This window comes from Vulpes lagopus, chromosome 1, assembly GCF_018345385.1.
Source record: "Vulpes lagopus strain Blue_001 chromosome 1, ASM1834538v1, whole genome shotgun sequence".
Taxonomy (NCBI): Eukaryota; Metazoa; Chordata; class Mammalia; order Carnivora; family Canidae; genus Vulpes; species Vulpes lagopus.
The window spans coordinates 159,851,403-159,876,240 of NC_054824.1; the positions used below are offsets into that span (position 1 = coordinate 159,851,403).

Below are 24,838 nucleotides of genomic sequence, written 5' to 3' on the forward strand. Positions count from 1 at the left end.
TGAGAGTATGAGGTGGAAGGAGGCTGTAGTATTAAATAGGGTGGTCAGAGTAAATTTTATTGAGAAAATGACATATTGGTAGAGACCTGGAAAGAATAAGGCTATGAACCAGGCAGATTTTAGGGCCTTGCCTGTTGCCAGGCTGAGGTGACAGTTGGTGCAAAGGACCTAAGGTAGCAGAGTTGCTGGGAATATTATCAGTATAGCAAGAAGTTCAGCATTGAGGGCAAAGTGAAAGATGAGGAGAATTGTAGGAAGTAAGACCCTCATCTCATTCCCTTTCTTTAAACTGTCCTGGTTATTCAGGATGGTGGTGACTTGTTCTTTCCCAGATTTATTTGGAACTGATGGCCAAATAGTTTCCTTTTACAAATATGGGATTATGACTGGATTGAATCATACCTTCTTTATATCTGCATTCTCGATTGTTTGGTCTTTGTTAGGGAGTGCAAAGTTAAAGAATGAATCCATTCATTCAACAGTTTAGAATAGAGACATGGTTTGGTAGGAGGGTGAGGCTTCAGATTAAGTTCTCGTTGACACTGTGACCATGCCAGAACACCTCACTGTCACATTTTGTTTGTAAAATGAGATGACTAGATCTGATAATCTCTAAAGATCCTTCTCGTAGTGGCATTTACTTTTAGATATTACCAAAGGCCCTTATTAGCACAGTCAGTACTGTGGTAAGTGCTTTGCCCCTCAAGAGGTTTGCAGTCAAATTGTAAGACAAGATCTGTATATGAAAGGTCAGATGACCAAAAGAGGGTTAGAACCAAGTCAAGTTATAGGCTGGCTAAGTATAAAGTGAAAGTTCCAGATCAAGCCCACTCTGAATTAAAGGAGGGGGAAATCATTATGGGATGAAGTTGTAGAAGTCATTTCTAGAGAAGATATGGGTCAAGAGCTAGATTCACATCCCTTTATTTATTTTTATTTTTTTAGAGGGAGAGAGAAAGAGAGCATGAGCAAGTGGGTCAGGGAGGGAGGGGCAGAGGAAGAGGCAGAGAGAGAATCTTAAGTAAGCTCCACGCCTAGTGCAGACCTGGATGTAGGACTCAATCTCGTGACCCTAGCTGAAATTAAGAGTCAGATACTTAGCCAACTGAGCCACTCAGGTGCCTGGGATTCACATCCCTTTAGAGATGGACAGGTGGACCTGGTGGAGATACATGGACAAAGGCAAAGAGTAGTAATGTCACTGTGGCTGAGGAGATGTTTCATAGGGGAAGGTTAGGAACGGGTTAGCAGATAAGGCTTACACATTCTTTTAGGATCTCCTTTTAGTCTACAGTTGTGACCACTCTCTTCAACCACCTAGCTCCACCCCTGCCAATAAACCTTTAATTTTGAGTCACTGAGAAGAAACAAAACAAATATTATTCATCCTTTTAGGGCTCGCCACACTTACCTCTTCCCTGCTGTGGTGGTACTTACAAAGAAGGCACAGCCAGAGATGGACAGAGAGAAGAAAGTGTGAAGTACTATTTAGATAGACAGGGTCAGACTTTAAAGTCCTGTGCTGCTGTCTTATTGGCTTCTTTGTGTACAGAGGGAAGAAATTTCTGTAGGTCATTTAAGTGGCTAAATCCGTTTATTAAGATATCTATGACATATGCAATATGTACAGCTTCTCTCCACTTCTATAACTTTATACCTTATATAAAGGGAAAGAATACAAGACGACCTTGTAGCTTACTCAGCTCTGTGCCACCCAGACAATTCACAGGCAAAATGCTTGTTCCCTGGGACACTCAAGCATGCATGTGTATGGAGGGGTGCTGAAATAAAGGAACACAGGCATAATGTATAGAATGAAAAATGCAGATAGAGGATATTGCCTTTTTCCCTTTCCACAGCCATTTTATCAATTTACAGGGCATTCTTTTAGTGATCTCCTTATGCCCTTTACCCTGGCCCCTACCAAGTGCACTTTCTGTTACTTTCCAGGACTTCACTTCAGGATGCTAACCTCTGCTTATCTAATGTTGGGATGAGCCAGTTGTCAAAACTAGTCCTCCAGTTCCTGACCATTCATTCTCCTAGCTTTATTTGTCTTAGCTCTCATTCCAAGTTGCCAAATGTCCCTTTTCTCCCAGAAGAAAAAAAAATTGCTTTTGTGTGAGCCCCTCCTGTGAAAATGCATTTCCTGGCAGAGTGCTGTGGTTTGATCTGAAGATAGGCTTTGGTTGAGGTTTCAAGAATTTTCATAACGAACAAGGGCTATAAGTAGATGAGTTTTAGGCCAGAGTTGCTTTTGCTAAATTCTGTTAACTACTATACACATTTAGGAGGATGGATGATTCATCTCAACATGTCCTAATGCCATTTTACCAGAATTGCAAGAGAGTATACAAAAAAGGAGAGTAGTGAGGATTATTGAAGAAATCAATCAAATAGAAAGCCTTCCCTGTCTTATAATGCTGTGGTTATAGCCAGTGGATAGAAACAGGCTTTTGTGTTTGTTTTATGTTTGATAGATTTCTCTTCCCATGAAGGCAGCTCCTCATTCTGTGCTCTTCATCTAATCCAAATGGTGGGGGCCAGGGGAAGGAAGAAAGAAAAACACAAAACCCAGAACTTCCCTTCCTCCTCACCATAACCACTACATTAAAAATCCAATTACATTCTAAATAATATGTGCCATAAACAAAGGATACTCCCCTTAGATGATTTGATTAGAGGAATTTGTAATACTATAACATGGTTGATGGTTATATTCAATCTTTTCCTTCTCAAGGAAAACATAACTCAGGTAATTTGCTTGTACCTGTACCTTGTATATACTGATTGATAGTTATTAAATATAGATATAGTAGCAAATATAAATGAAATAGGTTCTCCTTTGCTGAGAGCATAGACATGTTATTTAATTGTGACAGTGAATACAATCTTGTATATGGACATCAATGTTTGAGCCAATAAGGATCATGCGTTGAAATGGCCTGCGATGCCCTTGGGAGCAGAGTAAACACTAATTACCAAGATGGCATGACTTTCATGGAGGGAGGTAACCCGTGTTGAATGCAAAAAGCTCAGGCAGTGGATAGAAGCCCTTTTTTTAGGCTCAGTTTTATTTTCTTGACCTTACTGAAGATCATCTCCGGTAATCTCAATAGTATAGAGTCCTGTACTCAAATTCAATATTGTAAATTAGGTCTCAAGATTTCTGAGGCTGCTTCAATTTGATTAATCTAATTTTTTTTTTCAAGAGAATAGACTTAGCTGTCTTTCATGCACCTCAAAGTGAACATTCCTCAAACTGAACTCTTGGTCCTCTTCCCCCTCCCTTCTACTCGTTCTACTTTCCTCATCCTGCGTTTCAGTAAATGGCATTGCACTCCACCTCTTTGATCTTGGTATCCTTTCTGATTTCACCTCTCGTTCACCTTACATCTAGCTTATTATCAGGACTACTACTAAAATACTCTATCTCTTCAAATATCTTCCCATCCTTGTCTTTTTTCACCTCTTATTCTGGCTGCACTCTTGATTTCTAATAACCTGTTCATCACACTATTGTTGGAATATTCTTTTTAAATCACATATGATTGTACTACTTGCTCCTTTGCTATGACTTTTAATTGATTTAGTTTAGTGTCAGATTATTAACATAGCTTATCTACTAATCTATCCTCTACTTTTGTAGCTACATTAACTCTATTACCCCTACAGCAGCCCCAGCTGAACTTCCTGCTTGCTCTGCCGGCAGCACTTGATGGTTTTCAGTTCCTCAAATACAACAGATGACAGACAGTCTCCTGCTACCTCCAGGCTGTCCATTTACTTGGAAACTACCAACCATTACTCTGTCGCCTTTCCCTCCTCGTCAGCCACATACATAATACACTCTTGGCTTAAATAGCCTTTACTCACTACTCATCTTGAACACCATTTAAAAAAAAGATTGTATTTATTTATTTGACAGATAGAGCACAAGCAGAGGTAGTGGTGGGCAGAGGGAGAGGGAGAAGTAGACTCCTTGCCGATCAGGGAGCCCAGTGCTATTCAGGCTCCATCCCAGGACCCTGGGATGATGACCTGAGCCAAAAGCAGATGCTTAACCAACTGAGCTACTCAGGCTCCCCTGAACATCACTTTCTTCACAAAGGTCTTCTCTGATCCCCCAGACTATTAGGTCTCCTAGTTATAAGCTCCCATACTCTCCAGTATTCACATACTAGAAATTTATTATTTATGTTCTGATATTTTGTCTGTGTCTTCCCCGCTGGACTGTGCACTCCATAAGAGAGAGTTCTTTTTATTTTCACCACTGTGGACACAGTGCCTGGTGTTGTGCCTGGCACATAGGAGACACCCAAAAGATATTTTCTGCTTAATGCTGACTTCCTGTATCAGGATGGTTTTGCTAGCAAGTAGCAGAACTCTTAGATTCAAATATGCCTTGAAAATAAGGTTTGGAATTCTTTCACTTATCTGAAAGTTCAGAGACAGGGCAGGCTTTTTGGTTAGTATTGATTTAGCAGCCCAGCTGGCTCATGCAGCACCTCTCTACTCTACTTTCTCCTGTACTGGATTCTTGGTTCATTTTCCCTCTGTGGTCATCAGAAAGTTCCCAGAATCTGCTTCACCGACCAGCCAGGCTGAGAAGGAAGTGACCACAGCCATGGACACCTTATAGGGAATCCATCCATGCTTAGGGCTTCCAGAACTGGAATAGCCCCAAGCATGGGCCATGGAACTCCCTGCCTTCTGATACCACTAATTCAGCAATAATTTCAAAGATCTGCAAGATTCCATGAAAACCAGCACTTAGGTGGTAGACTTCACTTAATATCTTTTAAATAAAATGTTGGCTGTTGATTCTTTAACTGGCTTCCGTACACAGCTAGTGAAGACCAAAGAAAGGAGCAGGCCACTCTGGATTGGTAGGTAGCAGGTTTAATAAATAAGAGAACTTACAGACAAGACTGATGTCGGGCAGCAGAAAGGTAAGTAGACCTCTGCACCCACCCTCCAAAATCTTAAGAGTTTTTATAGAAGCCTAACTGGGGGCTCAGTCACATATGCCATCCAGATGGTCTCAACATCACCTTACTTTCTCAAGGTGGTATCCTTGAAATGGTGCCCACTGCAGGAATGATGGTCAGAGTGTACACAGTCCAAGGACTGGGAGTGGTGAGGAGCCTCCAGTGATCTGGATCCCACTGGAAGGTCAGCCAGTGATCATGTCCTCTTGATGACCTCCAACATTGGCCTACTTCAACTTCATTTCTTGAATGTTCGGCTGCTCTAGTGCCTTTGAAATACTTGAATAAGATGGAGATGCTTAGGTTCTGCAGCTTAAAAAGCAGTCCCTCACATATATTTTATCCTTTAGGTAACAGACTTCAATTTAAGTATATTGAGTTTTCACTTCATGTTTTAGTTAAAAAGAGCCTTAATACACTTCCAAGAGTCTGTTGGAACCAATTGTTAAACCTTCAGATCCTTTAACAAAATATTTTAAATTAAAAAATATTATATGTAAGGAGAGAAAGAGAGAGAGGAAGGGAGAGACCAGATCTTGAGAATGAATAAATCAGGAGTTGACTTTGGAGGTAAAAGAGTGGTAAATACCGTGGTTAGGGCTTAATTCATGTTGAGTGAAGAACTCTTGGACAATTGAAGTAAATTAGGATCCTTGGTTGGTGGCTTCTGAGAAAAAAATTATTCCTAGCCAGAAGCATAGGAATCAGGTTCCAATGAGTCTATGATTCTCTGAAATGTCTATTTCTTAATTTTCTACTTATAACTTAATTAGACCACATCATTGTTCTTTTTTACCTCTATTTGTTTTTTCGTTCTTAAAGCAACTTAATGCTTTAAAGATATTGGGAAAATCTATTTCTTTTCGAGTAAAAGTTTTCTCTCCGAGTGGGAGGAGGAGGCGGGGGTCACTGGGTATTCCCTCTTCTGCCAATTTCTGAGTGAGAAGACACCTATTTCAGCTGACAGGCTGAAAACAAACTAAACAGCTGAAGCTTCTTCTTTTGATCTCTGCCTCTAAGTAGTATTTCCCCATCGCACATTTGCTGAGCATTGATTTCCACTGCAGATATAAGATGTCTAAGCGTGTCACTCTTTCCCTTTGTTTGTCAACTTTTACTTTTTATTTAATCAGGCAACCCCATGGGGGTGGAATCTTATTTATTGTTCCAAGTAGTGCATAATCAGCCAATTTGAGGGTGGTTGCAGAGTTCCTGGTGCATAAAGTAATCAAGTCTCTGGGGGCTCCTCAGCTGCAGATCTGATGGGTATTTTCCATGTTAGCTTTGCAGGCTGAGCTACGTCCTTTCTGAGGTTGGGAAAGAATGTGCGGGGGAGATGACATGAGAAAACTGCTTTTTTCTTTTCTGCTAGTCTAAGCATTTGTTTGTAAGATAGCTACAGAAAACCTGAGAGGGTCATGGCTTTGAAGTCTGTACCCAACTCTCTCCCTGCACTTATACCCATGAATTTTGAGTTGACCCAGCAGACTAATTGGAGTAACTTCTTCCTTTATCTTTGTTCCGTGTATATCCTTTCTAAACCTTCAGTCTCAGCAATAGCGGCTGCATTTCTTAATAAATGAGCTCCATTCTGTAGTCAAGAGTATTTGAGTACTTTCAGGCTGAAGAATGAAATGATCAGAAAAAGGCAAACCCATCTCACTGAGTAGAGAACAACTTTCTTTTACAACTTGCCTCTCATGCCCACAAGGTTGATATGATAGAGTTAAATTTCTTTACACAATTGAAAAACTAAATTCAATATGAGAAGGGTTAATAATAGTTTTTTTTTAAGTAGTCTCCATGCCCAACGTGGGGGTTGTACTCACAACCCCGAGATCAAGAGTGGCACACTCCACCAACTGAGCCAGCCAGATGCCCCTAGCAATAGCTTTTAGGAGACAAACTGGTTTACATAGTTCATATGCTCCCCCACTGTCATCCAGCAGTCAAATTTATCTTTAAAAAACATAAATTAAGGATGCCTGGGTGGCTCAGCAGTTGAGCATCTGCCTTTGGCTCAGGGCATGATCCTGGAGTCTCAGGATCGAGTCCCACATCGAGCTCCCTGCATGGAGCTTGCTTCTTCCTCTGTGTGTTTCATGGAGCCTGCTTCTCCCTCTGTGTATCTCTGCCTCTCTCTGTGTGTGTTTCTCATGAAAAAATAAATAAAATCTTTAAAAAAACACATAAATTAGATTATACCATTTCCTCATATTAAACCCTCTAATTGCTCTAAAGTTAAATCCAAACTCTTGACCATGTATTTTCTTTTTTCTTTTTTAAAGATTTTATTTATTTATTCATGAGAGACACAGAGAGAGAGACAGAGACATAGGCAGAGGGAGAGGTAGGCTCCCTGTTGGAAGCCTGATGTGGGACTCTATCCCAGAACCCCAGGATCACGCCCTGAACTGAAGGCAGATGCTCAACCACTGAGCCACCCAGGTGGCCCAACCATGGACTTTCTGACCTATATTGTCTGACCTATGCCTACCCCCTTAAACCTCATCTCATGCTCTCTTCCCCATTACCCAATATGTCGCAGCCATGCTGGTGCCTTCAGTTCTTGAACCATCACATTCTCTTACTTCAGGGCCTTTGCACATACCATTTCTTCTTCTCAAAATGCCTTTCTTTACTTGGACTCTCTGTATGGCTATTTCTTTGCACCCTTTCACTCTTAGACCATCTTCTCAAAGAGGCCTTCTACAACCACACTAATTAATAAAATCCCTCTATTATTTTCTATTACTATACCACAAGGACTATGCTTGTTCTTTTTTCTTCTTTCTGTCTTTCTTTTGAGATAGGCGGATGATCTAAAACAAATAATTATTTATAGATAATTTTTAATATTATAGTAGAATTTACATAAAGTGAGGAAATATTTTAAATGTTCAGTTTGATGAGTTTTGACAATGTGTATGCTCATGTCAACCACCACTCATGGTGAAATATGAAATGTTTTTATCATTTGTGGAAGTTCCCTTATGCTCCTCTCTGATCAGAAGTAACCACTATTTTTTATTTATTTATTTGTTTTTTTAACTACTATTTTTAAAAGATTTATTTATGAAAGAGAAAAAGAGAGAGAGCAGAGAGAAGGACAGAAGGAGAGGGAGACAAGCAGACTCCCTGGGGAACCTGATGAGCTCGATTCCAGGACCCTGAGATCAAGATCTGTGCTGAAATCAAGAGTCGAGGCTTCACAGACTAAGCCACCCAGGTGCCTTGAGAAGTAACCACTTTCTGACTTATGTTACCATCCATTAGTTTTGTCTTATTCTCAGCTTTTTTCTTTGAACATAATGCCTATGAGATTCATTCATGTTGTAGATATCAGAAGTTTATTCCTTTTTGTTGCTGAGTAGCATTCCATTGCGTGAATTCACTAAAAATTTTTTTTCCATTTTCTTGTTGATAACATTTGGGCTATTTCCTGTTTTTGGCTATAATGCATAAGGCCATTATGAACATTCTTTTTTCAAAAACTGTTTATTATTGAAGTATGGTTGACATACATGTAATGGACAGTTTTGTACAAGTGTATTCAATTCTCATGGACAAATACCTAGAAATGGAGTTGCTGAATCAAAGGGTGGGTGTATATTTAAACTTCTGAAAAATGACCTGAAAAAGTTTCTGAAAAAGTAGTGTGTTTGTCTTATTCACTAAAATATACCTGATTTTTGTTTCATGGCCTGACACACAGTAATTATTTACTCTTTCTTTATTGGGTGATTTGATGCTCTTTTTAGTGTTCTGACTTCCTGAGCCATCTGTCTGTTATTCAAGGATGGCATTTTTATCTGTCTGTTACTCAAGGGTGGCATTTTTATTGTGAAATTATGACCCTAATGTAAAATTCCAAACATCATTATGATAAACAGACTTTGGCAAAGCACAGCGTGCACAGTCAATTTTGAAATTAAGTCTTAGCCTCAGCATTTTGGTTTATTTTGCCTTCTCCTATTCCTTCTTCTTTTCAGTTGGTCACTACTCCCTAAGCAGAAGATCATTCTTATCCTGTGCTAGCAGAAGTCAAGCCTTGTGTAGGTTGTGGTTACATTTTTTCTCCTAAGAAATCAGAGTATTTTATAAGGAGTAACACAGTCATTTAGCACCTGTTGAGAAACCAATGAGTAAAATATGCCTAGGGTCTTCAGAAGGTCAAAGGCAGAACTGAAGTTAGACCACTCAGCTCTCCTTATTCTTTATCAGGAACTCACTAAGAAAACTAATTACTTCCTTTCAATAGCAGTGAGTCAGGCCAAAATCAACATTTAGTGGGTGGAGACAATGGGTACTTCATTCAGAGTAAAGTCTCAAGGAGTCTTATTCCTAATTTAAAGTGACCCACATGGGTTCACACTTCTCTCAGAACCTCAATTCCTTTGACTTTCCTGGAAGCCTTTGGGAAACCTTGAGAAGCTTCTGGGAGATTCCATGAGGTGAGTGAACCTAGATTGTGATGGGATGGGAGTGAGGATAGGAGAGGGAAGAATAGGGTGATGGGTAGGTGGCAATTACATCAATTAAAAAAATCAGATACTGGTTTGGTGAGTAACTCCTTAAAAGGCAAAGTCCTTCCACAATTCATGAATATTTGCATAACTGCTCATTAATGCTTGGGAGAACTGAATCACTGGGATGTCATGGGACAGTTTATTTCTATTAAGACTGGTGGAATCTTTCTGTGGTGGGCATGGCTCGCCTAGGCCCCCATAACAGTTTATAACATCCGGTACAGAAGTTCCTTCATTTCTAGCAGTTGATTAGGGTTATAGTGCTCATGAATGCTAATGACTCAGAAAGCTTCTGGAGGTTAGATTGAGGAAATAAAGATCTTATTAAATATCTTCCTTTCCTCAGGATAGGAGAGAACTCAGCCAATATCTAGATGAAAGGACTTCCATATTCTTCAAAGCCATTAAGAACAATTTGTTCCTAATTCTCACTCTTCCTACTTCAAAAAATGTTTCATATCAACTTGTAATTAAAAAAAAAAAACCTATAGCACAGGACAGCTAAAGCAGTATAGCAGGAACTATTTTAAGAGAAGAGAGATAGTTTTACACCAAAACTGGAATGATATTGTCAGTTATATCAGATACTACATTTAGCTCTATCCTCCTGGCAGCCTTAGCAAATAACAACTAGGAAAACCCACAAAAAGAGACATAGTTCTTGTTATTTGATAAAGAGAATCATACAACTCTATTTGAAGTATATTTTTTGGCATTGAATTCTGAAGAGAAATTAGTGGGCTTCATAAAGGATGATGTAAAGAGATATGGGCATGTCAGCAGGGTATTCTGTGGGTAAATGTCTTTTCATCCATGATCATTAAAAATCCAAGGACATAATATTAAGTTGTAGTCATTGAACATATTCATATGGAGACCCAAGCTAAGATGCTGTGTTTAAAGATTATTTAATTTGACACAGAATTGAGAAGTTGCTGGAATTCTTAACTTTCTTATGCTATGGGCGTCTTTTTTTTTTTTTTTTTTTTATGAAAACTTTAATATTTAAATCAGATCAAAGTAAAGCCATTTCCTTGAAAGAAGGGGACCCGGGAAACCTGGAGTCTTGACAGCGAGAAGGTTCCTCACATCCTTTCTCTCTATCCCACTCCTAAAAGGGCCAATGGGGGGCATGGCTAGAGAATCAAGGAATGTGAAGGTCACTGATTTTGTATGGGCGTCTTCTTATTTTATTTTTTAAAAAGATTTTATAATTTATTTATTTATTTATTTATTTATTTATTTATTTAGAGGGTGGGCGTGTGCATGTGCAAACTGGGAATGGGCCAAGGGGAGGGAGAGAGAATCCTTTTTTTAAAAAAAAATTTTTATTGGAGTTCAATTTGCCAACATATAGCATAACACCCAGTGCTCATCCCACCAAGTGCCCCCCTCAGTGCCCATCACCCAATCACCCCAACCCCCCACCCACCTCCCCTTCCACTACCCCTTGTTCATTTCTCAGAGTTAGGTGTCTCATGTTTTGTCACCCTCACTGATATTTTCACTCATTTTAAGGAGAGAGAATCTTGAACAGACTCCTAGATGGGTGCAGAGCCTAACATAGGGCTCGATCTTACTCCAAGACCACGACTTGAGCCAAAAGAAAGAGTCAATCCCTCACCTGGCTGAGCCACTCAGGCACCCTTGCAATGGACTTCTTTTTAAAATAATAGTCTACATACAGGGAGGAATGCATATAGGACTATAAAGAAGTCAATCACGTTGAAGTACAGATATCAACATATTTGAAAAATTATAATAGATTAATATATATTAACACATTAAGTAATAAGTTATATCAACTGATCTACAAACTACCATAGTTTAATAGAGCAATGAATGTAAATGTTATTTCAACATAATTTTAAAACTGTAATATGATCAGAAAAATGTATATGATTTCTATTAGCTATCACAGATATTGCTAATACTACTGTGGTTTATTTCCTGCATTCTTAAAATAAAAATATGTTACATACCAGATGGAAGTTAGTGAGAATCAAGATGCATTTTTTTCCCATCCCAGTTCTTGGACTGCTTTGGAATCTCAGGACACCAGGTTAATAGCTAAGGATATATAGAAATGAAACTAGGTGAACTAACCCATCTTCATTTATGTTTGCTGGAAGCTTGGTAGGAGTCAGCCTAACTAAGATTGAATGACTTACGTAAATATATTCGTTGTGAATGAAGGGAGGTCCATTAGCTTTAGATTGATGAGAAACTTAGTTGGGGTTATATTATGAAAATATTTTCCAATGTTTTATTTGATTTTCTTTGATTTCTGGAACAACCCTTCAACAACAGTGAAAACTATGTTTTAGGGATCCCTGGGTGGCGCAGCGGTTTGGCGCCTGCCTTTGGCCCAGGGCGCGATCCTGGAGACCCGGGATCGAATCCCACGTCGGGCTCCCGGTGCATGGAGCCTGCTTCTCCCTCTGCCTGTGTCTCTGCCCCTCTCTCTCTGTGTGTGTGTGACTATCATAAAAAAAAAAAAATTTTAAAAAAAAAAAGAAAACTATGTTTTATTTAATTTTTATTGCATGCCCTGGCAAAAAAGATGAAATAGTTGTTGCTGTTAGAATAAATGGAAAAATGAGTGAGCAAATTTGTTCTTGATATTCTTGTTCTCTAGCCTTCATTCTCCTTGTGAATCTTTCTCTGAACTGCTAACAAGTAATAAATAAAATAGACAAGGCTTAATTTCCTTTCCTTTTACCTCTCCAATTTATTGCCTTGTGTAGATTCCAAAGCTTTCAGCAACGCAAAAAGAAAAGAGGAAGTCACGCATCTGTAAAATTAGGAAGTTGTATCATCAATACCCTACTCGTGGAAAATTCTTGAATTTAAGAAGGACACCAACATATCATAGTCTGTGCCCAGAAACTCAAGACAAGTGAAGCCTTTTCTTCTTTACCATTTCTTCTGCTAGCCCATGATTTGTAGCTGAAAATGCAAAGGCAGAGGGGAAGGAAATGGTGGAAAAGAGGGAAAGCAGAGAGGGTAGTGAGGAGAAGTAATACTGAGAGGAGGAATAGAGGAAGAAGAAAAAGGAAAATAATCCTTATTTGTGCTGACAATTTATTTCATCACTTACATGGGCTATTTCGAGCTGTTCTGTGAGTATGGGGAAAGAGATGGGACTTCTAAAATGGGTTGTCTCAAAAAATGTGGACCAAGGACCATGTATGATGTTTGTTTCAATTGCAGTTTTTAGGGCCTTTGTAACCCTACTCAACCAAAATCCTGTGGGACCCAGGACTGCATTTTAACTAGCTTTCCAAGTGATTCCAATGCCCCTTAATGTTGGAGAGGCATTGATTTTGATGAGAGAAAAACTTGGTTGATTCTTGCTAATTAAATCTAATTTTGCTCTCTCTACTTTCCCCCTTAGGGAGGCAAGAAAGCCTGTTCTTTCACTCATAAATATTCACACTGCACTGGAATTTGGGGATTTTGTTATTTGGCCAAGCAACAGGTTAAATGTTTTCTTCGTTTTGTGATTATTAGACAGTTATTAGCAAGGAAACATAGCAGTAGTAATTTGCAGAGACCTTATGCTATTCTCTTTGGTTTCCAAGAAAGAGAAGCAATCGAAGTAAGCTCTCCTGCTCATCCTGATAATGTAACTGTGTTGGAGGAGATTTTTACCCAGGGGTATCTACTGATCATTCTTGAGTGATAGGCAGAAGTCTATATTTTATTTTATTTTTTTAAAGATTTTATTTATTTATTCATGAGACACACACACACACACACACACACACAGAGAGAGAGAGAGAGAGAGAGAGGCAGAGACGCAGGCAGAGGGAGAAGCAGGCTCCATGCAGGGAGCCCGACGTGGGACTTGATCCCTCGGACTCCAGGATCAGGCCCTGGGCGGAAGGCGGCGCTATACTGCTGAGCCACCCGGGCTGCCCAGAAGTCTATATTTTAAAGTATGTTTATATTATCTGAGAGAAAGAGCTATAAAACCAACTTCCACATAATTTATATTGGTTTTCAAAAACATGGTCTGTAGTGTATTGTTTTTTTTCCCCAGCAAGATTTACTTTTGCTGGTATAAAAATCCATTTTTCCATTTCATGAAGACATTCTGTGAGGCATGAATTAAGCAGTACAAAACAACCTCATTCACCACAGAAAGGTTATAGAGCACTTTTCCATGCTATTTTTAGTCCATGGTATTTCTGTTTAATTCCCAGGTCATTCCAAACTACACTAAAAAGATCTCTCCTTACCCAGCCATCACTCTGGTCATATTTCACACATCATGATCAGAAACAAAGCATCCTTAAATATAAATCATTTAGATGCATATGGTTCTGTTTGAACACACAATGAAATGTACAAGATGGAAGGAAACTATATGAACTTCCCTCTAGTAAAAATACAGTAAAATTTAAAAACATAACACTAGACTTTGAAAATTGTTCTCTTTTTTCTGGAAGCCAAAATAATTGATGGTTTTAGAGTCTCTCTTTGATCTCTTTCATCTACAAAGCAAACATTTAAAATCACACAGAGCTGGATTCTTCTACCACCATTCAGGTTATCTTACTATTAGACACATTGCTATGGACTTGTCACATGAAAAATACCTGGAGGGTATTATGCTGAGTTAAATAAGTTAATCAGAAAAGGACAAACATTATATGGTCTCATTCATTTGGGGAATATAAAAATTACTGAAAGGGAATAAAGGGAAAGGAGAGAAAATGAGTGAAAATATCAGTGAGGGTGACAAAACATGAGAGACACCTAACTCTGGGAAATGAACAAGGGGTAGTGGAAGGGGAAGTGGGCGGGGGTGGGGGTGACTGGGTGATGGGCACTGAGGAGGGCACTTGGCGGGATGAGCACTGGGTGTTATACTATATGTTGGCAAATTGAACTCCAAAAAAATTTTAAAAAAGAATAGTATTTTCATTGATATTTTCATTAAATTCAGTAATTTAAAAACTGGCTAGAGAGCATTTAACTTAGACAGTGGCCATTTTTGGGGGACCATTGTAATTTCAAGAAAAGAAGACTAAAAAAAAAAAAGAAAGAGGACTAAATCCTGGAGAAACCATCTGTTTCCTTTTTTTTAAAATTTCTTTTTATTGTGGTTCAATACAATTCCTAAGATACCTAGGAATAAACCTAACCAAAAAGGTAAAGGACCTATACCCTAAAAACTACAGAACACTTCTTAAAGAAACTGAGGAAGACACAAAGAGATGGAAAAATATTCCATGCTCATGGATTGGGAAGAATTAAGATTGTGAAAATGTCAGTGTTACCCAGGGCAATTTACACATTTAATGCAATCCCTATGAAAATACCATGGACTTTCTTCAGAGAGTTGGAACAAATCATCTTAAGAATTGTGTGGAATCAGAAAAGACCCCAAATAGCCAGGGGAATATTATAAAAGAAAACCATAGCTGGGGGCATCACAATGCCAGATTTCAGGTTGTACTACAAAGCTGTGGTCATCAAGACAGTGTGGTACTGGCACAAAAACAGACACATAGATCAATGGAACAGAAGAGAGAATCCAGAAATGGCCCCTCAACTCTATGGCCAACTAATATTCGATAAAGGAGGAAAGACTATCCACTGGAAGAAAGACAGTCTCTTCAATAAATGGTGCTGGGAAAATTGGACATCCACATGCAGAAGAATGAAACTAGACCATTCTCTTACACTATACACAGAGATAAACTCAAAATGGATGAAAGATCTAAATGTGAGACAAGATTCCATCAAAATCCTAGAGGAGAACACAGGCAACACCCTTTTTGAAATTGGCCACAGCAACTTCTTGCAAGATACATCCATAAAGGCAAGAGAAACAAAAGCAAAAATGAATTATTGAAACCATCTGTTTCAGATTGACGATAGCTCCTTATCAGTCATCTGAATGGTCTACTTTCATATTTTTTTCAGGGTAGATTCTTGGTCCTAAGAATTCATTGATCCACATCACTAATTTGTTATTTTTTTGGCTTAATGTTACAGCATCACTTCAAAGTATAGTGTCCCGAAGTGTGATTTAACTAATTTAGTATCTGTAAATTAGCTGGAAGGGACATTGCGAAGTCTACCAGCATCCATCCTCCTATATACACTGCCTGAGTCATGCTCAGAGATGGGTATCTGCTCATATTTTAACAAATACGCAGAAGCATCACCCTTAGTTACTTCTTTTATTTCATGATGTTCACAGGTTCTTTGAGCAATTACTTCATTTATCAATAGCCCAATTGGAGTAACTTTTAACTATGAAAAACTGTTGAGAGTCTATCGTAACTGGCAATTGACTGGCTTCCATTTTTTTTTCTTATGATCTCCATAGACTGCCTGATCCGCTCTGCTCATTTGGATTTAGTTAGGCTAGAATTGTAATATTGCTAAGGACAACTCAATATTAGTCCAGTAGATTATAAATTTAAATATTTTTACCTTTTTAGGGTAATGGCTATGGAGGGAAAGTGGAAAGAGCAGCTAGATATTGCTGACCTAAATGTGGTTCAAGGGGCTGCTCTGTTGAATAAGGGAGATGATCTTCTTTCTGTTGTAGTAGACTATACTTGGAGCTCAGTGCTTACTTCAGCAAGTCCCATATGAGAGTGTCCTGGACAAACTGGCATGTCTAGCAGAGACTTATTAGGATGCCTGATGAGATATGGAATCCTTAGATATGTAGAGTGAAAGAACTAGAGTGTACATGCAACCTGGAGAAGAGTAGAGTAACAGAAAGCATTATAGACATCTTCAAGTAACTAATTAAAGATTGTGCCATAAGAAGATTTAGTTTTGCCCCACATGACCCCAATGGCAAAACTAGAGCCCATGGGTGAAAGTTACAAGGACACAGTTTTCTGTGTAAAAGGAAGAATATTTTTTAATCAATTCAAATTTTCTGTATACAGAATTTTTTGCTTTGGAGCATAATACGTTCACCACCATCGAAATGATTCAAGCACAAATAGGACAGCAATTAAGAGCTATGTTATAGAGGAGATTCCAGCAAGGGAGGTTTTATTTGTTGACCCCAAGTTGTTTTATAAACCTTGAGACTATGTTTTAGGAAATTCAATCTCATAATCTGATTTATAGAAATTTGTGAAACTGATGAAAAGAAACAAATCATGGTGGGAAAATGATGGTTTTAGGTTTTGTTCCTTGGTCTCTAATATACTAGGGTTGTGACCTTAGTCATATTACTTTTACCCTTTGCGTCAGTTAGAAAATGAGGGTTTGAGCTAAGTGACTTCTAAGCCTACTTAGTGTAAACACTGTGATTCTAAGAAAGTGTCCACCCCTGTCTTCTTCTAAGTTTGTTCTCATAGGATCACCTCTTCATTGACCATCTAGGGACTTAGAGGCTCAACAGCAGTGACCTCTATTGATGGTTTCCCCTGTGTACCTCCAGGGAGACACCTCAGCAGCATGTCTAAAACATCCATTAGTTGCTTCTTCAGCAGAGTAGGGCTCTACAGAGAGGTACGATCAGAATAGTCCCAAGGGCCACCCAGCAGACACAACATACTTCCAGTGTTTGCTACAAAAGTTATTCTTCGAGTCAACTGATACTCATAATTTAACTGACACTCATTATTCAGTACTTAATACACTATAATAACTATTCTTCACAGAGTATAAGTCTATGTGAGGATTAAGTTACTCTTTTGTAGACTTTTGGACTTACCCCCTAGAGTCATGTTTAAGGCCACTCGCCCCACCAAAGGAGCTATTTACTCCCCTCTTGTCATAAACTGTGTTGGTGCCACTTAAAGCCTTATTTTTCAATCTTCCTCTACTCATGCCTCTGCAGGGTTTTCTATGAGAGAGGAGGGTCACTCTTCTCCCTCCCTGTGACTTACTTCACTGTAATATGGTGGGAAGATGTGCAGAGACTTACTATGTTTTGCCATGGTCTGAGGAGACCTATTCTAAAATACAAAAGGAAACCAAACATAATGATTGAAAAAGATAGTTGAAATTATTTTGAATAGTCAATGAAAAAACCATGTAACAAAGCCCACATCAAAAGCCCAGCTGCTGGGGTATACCTTTCAAATTCCATCAACTGCAGAGGTGATGTACAGCAAGGGAGGCTGTGAGGCGATGTGTTTAAGAGAAGATAGAAAAGGTCAGAGTGATAGTGAAAAAAAAAAAAAAGGTAAAGTGAATAACAAGTTTGAGAGTGAGAATATTTCCATCACAGAGACTAAAGAGTTTAGCTTCCAAGAGGCATGCATAACCTCTTATTGCCATCTTACTTTGTGAGAAGATATTTTGGAAAATCTTTCTGGTAGATCCCACTGGAAAGTCACTGGGAAGTATTTGGATGATTCTTCTTTCCCTTCGTCCACCTCTACCTCCAAGTTTTTTTTTTGTTTGTTTGTCCATTTGTTTGTTTTTGGATTATTAAGTCCTGCAGTTCCACCTTGGGTGATTTTATAGGTTTGGTTAAGTGGTCAGAGAGTAATCTGAGTATAGCTGGGCCTGGGGACATTTGAGGATCTTTTCCAGGTGGAATCTGAGTAGAGAGAGAGAAGTTCCAAAATGGTATCATGCAAGTGGCTCAATGATGCTATGGGTTTGTTTGTGATCAACCTCTGACCTTGTTGACAAGTGTACTATGAGCAGTATGTTTACAAGGCCACATTGTCACATTCTTTGCTTGGACTCTGCTTTGCCCAGAAATGTCAATGACTAGACAAGTATTTCTGTGATGTCACCAGAGATCCATAAATGACTGCATCTAGGTAAAGGAAAAAAATAGAAAATTCTCAGTGAATATGTGTGATCAGTTCCTGAGCTGGGAGTCATTCTAGTATCTCCCCTCTGAAATCAAATAGAACCATCTTATTTGTTCCTGTGAGCTCATTTTGTCAATGTAGTCACATCTTAGTCCTGAGAGTATGCGTTTAGATGAGGAGATATGAAAGTGTGATGGTTAAGGGAAAGAATTCAGGAGCTGCTCCTCACTAAAGCCAGAGGGAAACAGGTATTTCCCTCCCTTTGGAATGTTGGGGCATGAAGACTATGATATGTGATTAATAGCTAAGATTTTGCAGCCAGAGAGCTCTGGGTCAAATATTTTTACAAATGATATGACATTGGATAATTTTCTAAATACCCATCTTCCTACCTTTAAAACGGAGATAATACTAGTACTTCTACAAACACTTTAGATGCCTTTGGTTGTGAAAAACAGAAAACTCAAGCTAGCTTAAAGGGAGTGTATTGGCTTGTGTATCTGTGGTCTTGAAGTAGGTTTAGCTTCAAATGTTTGATCCAGACACTTACAATGTCATTAGGCCTTGAGTTCCATTTCTTTATGATACTCTTGGTGTATTCTCTCAGGCCGTCTTGCCTCGGGGAAGAAACAATAATGGTTGTGGCAGTTCTAACCTTACACCCTTATATCCCACTATCTAAAAGTGGGGAGTTTCTCTTCTGGTAGTTCCGTGGAAGAAAGAAGAACCTTTTTTTTTTTTTCCAAAAAAGTACCCAGCAAATGTCATCTTATGCCTCAAATGCCTGAATTGGCTTGTGTATGCACTCTGAACAATTACTGGGTCAAAGGGGTAGGATGATAGACATCAGAGTCATTTCTAAGAGGTGAGGATAAAGTCCCTATTAACTGTCATGCAAAAGGTATAGGAGAGGCAATTTCCCAAAGGAAACTATCCATATAGTTGCAGAAGGAAGGGAGAAAATGATGCCAGCTGACCAACAGTGCCAACTCTTGGAAGGACTAGATAAATAGTAGCGATGATCATTATGTTGGTGTCATCTTGGACTCACCGTCTCTGCCTCAAAGTGCCACCTCACCTTTTCTTCTTCCTTCTGAAATGCCAGCATCTCTTATGTAGCAAGTCTGGAGAACTGGATTTCTGCCTTAGCTCTGTGTCTCACTTGCTGGGTAGAGTCTGTTAGACTCTGTCAGGCAGATGTGAAGTTCAGATGAAATATTTCCAGAAATAAAGAGGACTTTTTCTTCCTTTGGCCCCCTAGGAAAACTTATGTAAAGTTCTAGCCATGATCTGGGGATCCTGTCTGCCAGTTTTGTGTTTTAATTTAAAGACCAAAGGCTTTGAAGTCAGGCAGATCTGGATTTGAATCTTAGCTAGTGCTGTGATTGTGGGGAACTACATTCTTCTTTACTATTCAAGGGAGGAGGTGCTAAAGAATATCTGATTTTCAAGCTTGACTTACATGAATGTGATAGAGTTGGAACGAGGCACAAGTTGAAATTTATACGGTGGGTAGAACAATAGTGCAACAACTTGTATTGAAAAATGTATGTTGATAAATATTCCATCTGCCCTCATTTTCAATGTCTTAATCACTTGTCTGATGACTACATGTATTTCCCCTTCAGGGATATTGAGACATTAAATTGAGAGCTTGGAAAATTACATTCTGAAGATATGTGTGGAGTATCATAATGTGAAATGAGAGGGCACATTTCTCTCTCTCCTATCGGGCTGATACTCATCTCATATAAAGCTGCTATGAAGAACAAGTAAACAAGGGCACCTGGGTGGCTCGGTTGGTTAAGTATCTGATTCTTGATTTCAGCTCAGTTCATGATCTCAGGGTTGTGATAATGAGTCTCATGTTGGGCTCTGTGATGAGCCTAGAGGCTACTTGCGATTCTTTCTCTCCCTCTACCCCTCCTTGGGTTCTCTCTCTCTCTCTCTCTCTTTCTCTCTCTCTCTTTCCCCACCCCCTCTCTTGTCTTTCTCTTAAAAAAAAAAAAAGAAAAAGTAAATATTCAACCAATGTTGGTTATATCCATTCCTCCTTTTCTTCTATTTCTTTCCATTTCTTTCCTGCCCCTGCATACACTCTTGGCTCACTGGTGCTACCTAGTGGCAATTGTAGGTAGAGGAGTCTCCCCTTAACTGTGGTTTTGCTTCTGTGGTTTCAGTTACCCGGTCAGTTGATCACGGTCAAGAAGCAGATGATCCTCCTTCTGACAAATCGTGAGAAGGTCAATAGTTGCCTAATACTACATCAAAATGTCTGCACCATCCACTTGATTTAACCTCCTCTTGTAGGCTTTTAACATCTCACATCATCATCACAAGATGGGTGAATAAAAAAAAAAAAAAAAAAGGAAGGTAAGTACAGTGCAATAAGATATTTTGGCAGACCACACTCCCATAACTTTTATCATAGTAAATTTTAATAATTTTTCTATTTTACTAATTTATTTATTGTCATTATTTTTTAGAAAGAGAGTGTGTGTGAGTGCATGTGGGGTGGGGAGTGGAGGGCAGAGGGAGAGAGACATATTCTTGAGCCCTGACATGATACAGGGCTCGATTTCACAACTCTGAGATCATGACCTGAACCGGAATTAAGAGTCAGTCACTTGATCGACTGAGCCATCCAAGAACCCCGTGATTTTTCTATTTTACAATAGAAATTAACAATAATAATAGTTAATCTCATGCCGTGTGCCTAGTTTATAAGTTAAACTTTATCATAGGTATGTATGTATAAGAAAAAAACACTATATATATATATATATATACTGATGAGTTTGGAAATAAGTATATACCTCTTGGAAGCTTAGGAGGCAGAACCAGGTTCTGGGAACTGGGATTTTCTAACAAATTAGTAATTTTTACCTTAACAAGCTAAGTAGAGCTGAAAAGATGAGTCTGGAAAAGTAAGAGGAACTTAAGATGGAAAGTAGGGGTTAGGGGAGGGGCAAGACGGCGGAAGAGTAGGGTCCCCAAGTCACCTGTCCCCACCAAAGTACCTAGATAACCTTCAAATCATCCTGAAAATCTACGAATTCGGCCTGAGATTTAAAGAGAGACCAGCTGGAACGCTACAGTAAGAAGAGTTCGCGCTTCTATCAAGGTGGGAAGACGGGGAAAAAGAAATAAAGAAACAAAAGGCCTCCAAGGGGGAGGGGCCCCGCGAGGAGCCCGGCTGAGGCTGGGGCGAGTGTCCCCAGGACAGGAGAGCCCCGTCCCGGAGGAGCAGGAGCTGCACCAACCTTCCCGGGCGGAAAGGGGCCTGCAGGGAGTCAGAGCAGGACCCAGGAGGGCGGGGATGCCCTCGGGCTCCCTGGGACACTAACAGGCACCTGCGCCCCGGGAGATGCGCCGAGCTCCCTAAGGGCTGCAGCGCGCACGGCGGGACCCGGAGCAGCTCGGAGGGGCTCGGGCGGCGGCTCCGCGTAGGGGGCTGCGGGGCGGGAGCGCAGATCCAACAGCGCAGGCCCCGGAGCACAGGGCGCCGGGACACAGCCCAGGATCCGGCCTCCCCCGGGACAGGCAGAGGCCGGGAGGGCCCAGGACAGCAAGGACGCTCCTGCCCGAGCTGAGCAGATCAGCGGCCCCGCCCCGGAGCCTCCAGGCCCTGCAGACGGAGAGCCCCGGAGCTACTGTGGGGGCTGACTCCAGGGTCCCAGAGCTGCCCCCGCCACTGCACTTGTTCCTCCCGGGGCCTCACGGGGTGAACAACCCCCACTGAGCCCTGCACCAGGCAGGGGCAGAGCAGCTCTCCCAGCTGCTAACACCTGAGAATCAGCACAGCAGGCCCCTCCCCCAGAAGACCAGCTGGACGGACCAGTTCCAGGGGAAGTCAAGGGACTTAAAGTACACAAAATCAGAAGATACTCCCCCGTGGTCTTTTTGTTTGTTTTCTTTTTTATTTCTTTTGCTTCCCCCACCCTTTTTTCCCTTTCTTTCTTTTTCTTATCTTTTATTCTTTTTTTCTTCCTTTTTTCTTTTTCTCTTTTCTTTCCTTCTTTCTCTCCTCTCTTTTTCTCCTTTTCCCAATACAACTTGTTTTTGGCCACTCGGCACTGAGCAAAATGACTAGAAGGAAAACCTCACCTCAAAAGAAAGAATCAGAAACAGTCCTCTCTCCCACAGAGTTACAAAATCTGGATTACAATTCAATGTCAGAAAGCCAATTCAGAAGCACTATTATACAGCTACTGGGGGCTCTAGAAAAAAGCATAAAGGACTCAAGAGACTTCATGACTGCAGAATTTAGATCTAATCAAGCAGAAATGAAAAATCAATTGAATGAGATGCAATCCAAACTAGAAGTCCTAACGACGAGGGTTAACGAGGTAGAAGAACGAGTGAGTGACATAGAAGACAAGTGGATGGCAAAGAGGGAAACTGAGGAAAAAAGAAACAAACAATTAAAAGACCATGAGGATAGATTAAGGGAAATAAACGACAGCCTGAGGAAGAAAAACCTACGTTTAATTGGGGTTCCCAAGGGCGCCAAAAGGGCCAGAGGGCCAGAATATGTATTTGAACAAATCCTAGCTGAAAACTTTCCTAATCTGGGAAGGGAAACAGGCATTCAGATCCAGGAGATAGAGAGATTCCCCCCCTAAAATCAATAAAAACCGTTCAACACCCCGACATTTAATAGTTAAGCTTGCAAATTCCAAAGATAAAGAGAAGATCCTTAAAGCAGCAAGAGACAAGAAATCCCTGACTTTTATGGGGACTTTTATGGGGAGGAGTATTAGGGTAAGAGCAGACCTATCCACAGACACCTGGCAGGCCAGAAAGGGCTGGCAGGAAATATTCAGGGTCCTAAATGAGAAAAACATGCAACCAAGAATACTTTATCCAGCAAGGCTCTCATTCAGAATGGAAGGAGAGATGAAGAGCTTCCAAGACAGGAGCTAAAAGAATATGTGATCTCCAAATCAGCTCTGCAAGAAATTTTAAGGGGGACTCTCAAAATTCCCCTTTAAGAGGAAGTTCACTGGAACAATCCACAAAAACAAGGACTGAATAGATATCATGATGACCCTAAACTCGTATCTTTCGATAGTAACTCTGAACGTGAATGGGCTTAATGACCCCATCAAAAGGCGCAGGGTTTCAGACTGGATAAAAAAGCAGGACCCATCTATTTGCTGTCTATAAGAGACTCATTTTAGACAGAAGGACACCTATAGCCTGAAAATAAAAGGTTGGAGAACCATTTACCATTCAAATGGTCCTAAAAAGAAAGCAGGGGTAGCCATCCTTATATCAGATAAATTAAAATTTACCCCGAAGACTGTAGTGAGAGATGAAGAGGGACACTATATCATACTTAAAAGATCTATCCAACAAGAGGACTTGACAATCCTCAATATATATGCCCCGAATGTGGGAGCTGCCAAATATATCAATCAATTAATAACCAAAGTTAAGGCATACTTAGATAATAATACACTTATACTTGGTGACTTTAATCTAGTGCTTTCTACACTCGATAGGTCTTCTAAACACAACATATCCAAAGAAACGAGAGCTTTAAATGATACACTGGACCAGATGGATTTCACAGATATCTACAGAACTTTATATCCAAACAACTGAATACACATTCTTCTCAAGTGCACATGGTACTTTCTCCAGAATAGACTACATACTGGGTCACAAATTGGGTCTGAACCAATACCAAAAGATTGGGATCATCCCCTGCATATTCTCAGACCATAATGCCTTGAAATTAGAACTAAATCACAACAAGAAGTTTGGAAGGACCTCAAACACGTGGAGGTTAAGGACCATCCTGCTAAAAGATGAAAGAGTCAACCAGGAAATTAAGGAAGAATTAAAAAGATTCATGGAAACCAATGAGAATGAAGATACAACTGTTCAAAATCTTTGGGATGTAGCAAAAGCAGTCCTGAGGGGGAAATACATTGCAATACAAGCATCCATCCAAAAACTGGAAAGAACTCAAATACAAAAGCTAACCTTTAAAGGAGCTAGAGAAAAAACAGCAAATAGATCCTACACCCAGCAGAAGAAAAGAGTAAAGATTCGAGCAGAACTCAATGAAATCAAGACCAGAAGAACTGTGGAACAGATCAACAAAACCAGGAGTTGGTTCTTTGAAAGAATTAATAAGATAGATAAAACATTAGCCAGCCTTATTAAAAAGAAGAGAGAGAAGACTCAAATTAATAAAATCATGAATGAGAAAGGAGAGATCACTACCAACACCAAGGAAATACAAACGATTTTAAAAACATATTATGAACAGCTATAGGACAATAAATTAGGAAATCTAGAAGAAATGGACGCATTCCTGGAAAGCCACAAACTACCAAAACTGGAACAGGAAGAAATAGAAAACCTGAACAGGCCAATAACCAGGGAGGAAATTGAAGCAGTCATCAAAAACCTCCCAAGACACAAAAGTCCAGGGCCAGATGGCTTCCCTGGGGAATTCTATCAAACGTTTAAAGAAGAAACCATACCTATTCTACTAAAGCTGTTTGGAAAGATAGAAAGAGATGGAGTACTTCCAAATTCGTTC

The 24,838-nt window shown here is 39.8% G+C and overlaps 1 long non-coding RNA gene across 1 annotated transcript in view; it reads left to right on the forward strand.

The window, feature by feature from the left end:
- The first annotated feature begins 9,328 nt into the window (after nucleotides 1-9,328).
- The window catches only part of LOC121496770, a 114,677-nt gene continuing 99,167 nt past the window's right edge, over nucleotides 9,329-24,838 (forward strand). Inside the window, exon 1 of the long non-coding RNA XR_005989340.1 lies at nucleotides 9,329-9,445. This is a non-coding gene — a long non-coding RNA (uncharacterized LOC121496770). The remainder of the gene's footprint in view (nucleotides 9,446-24,838) is intronic.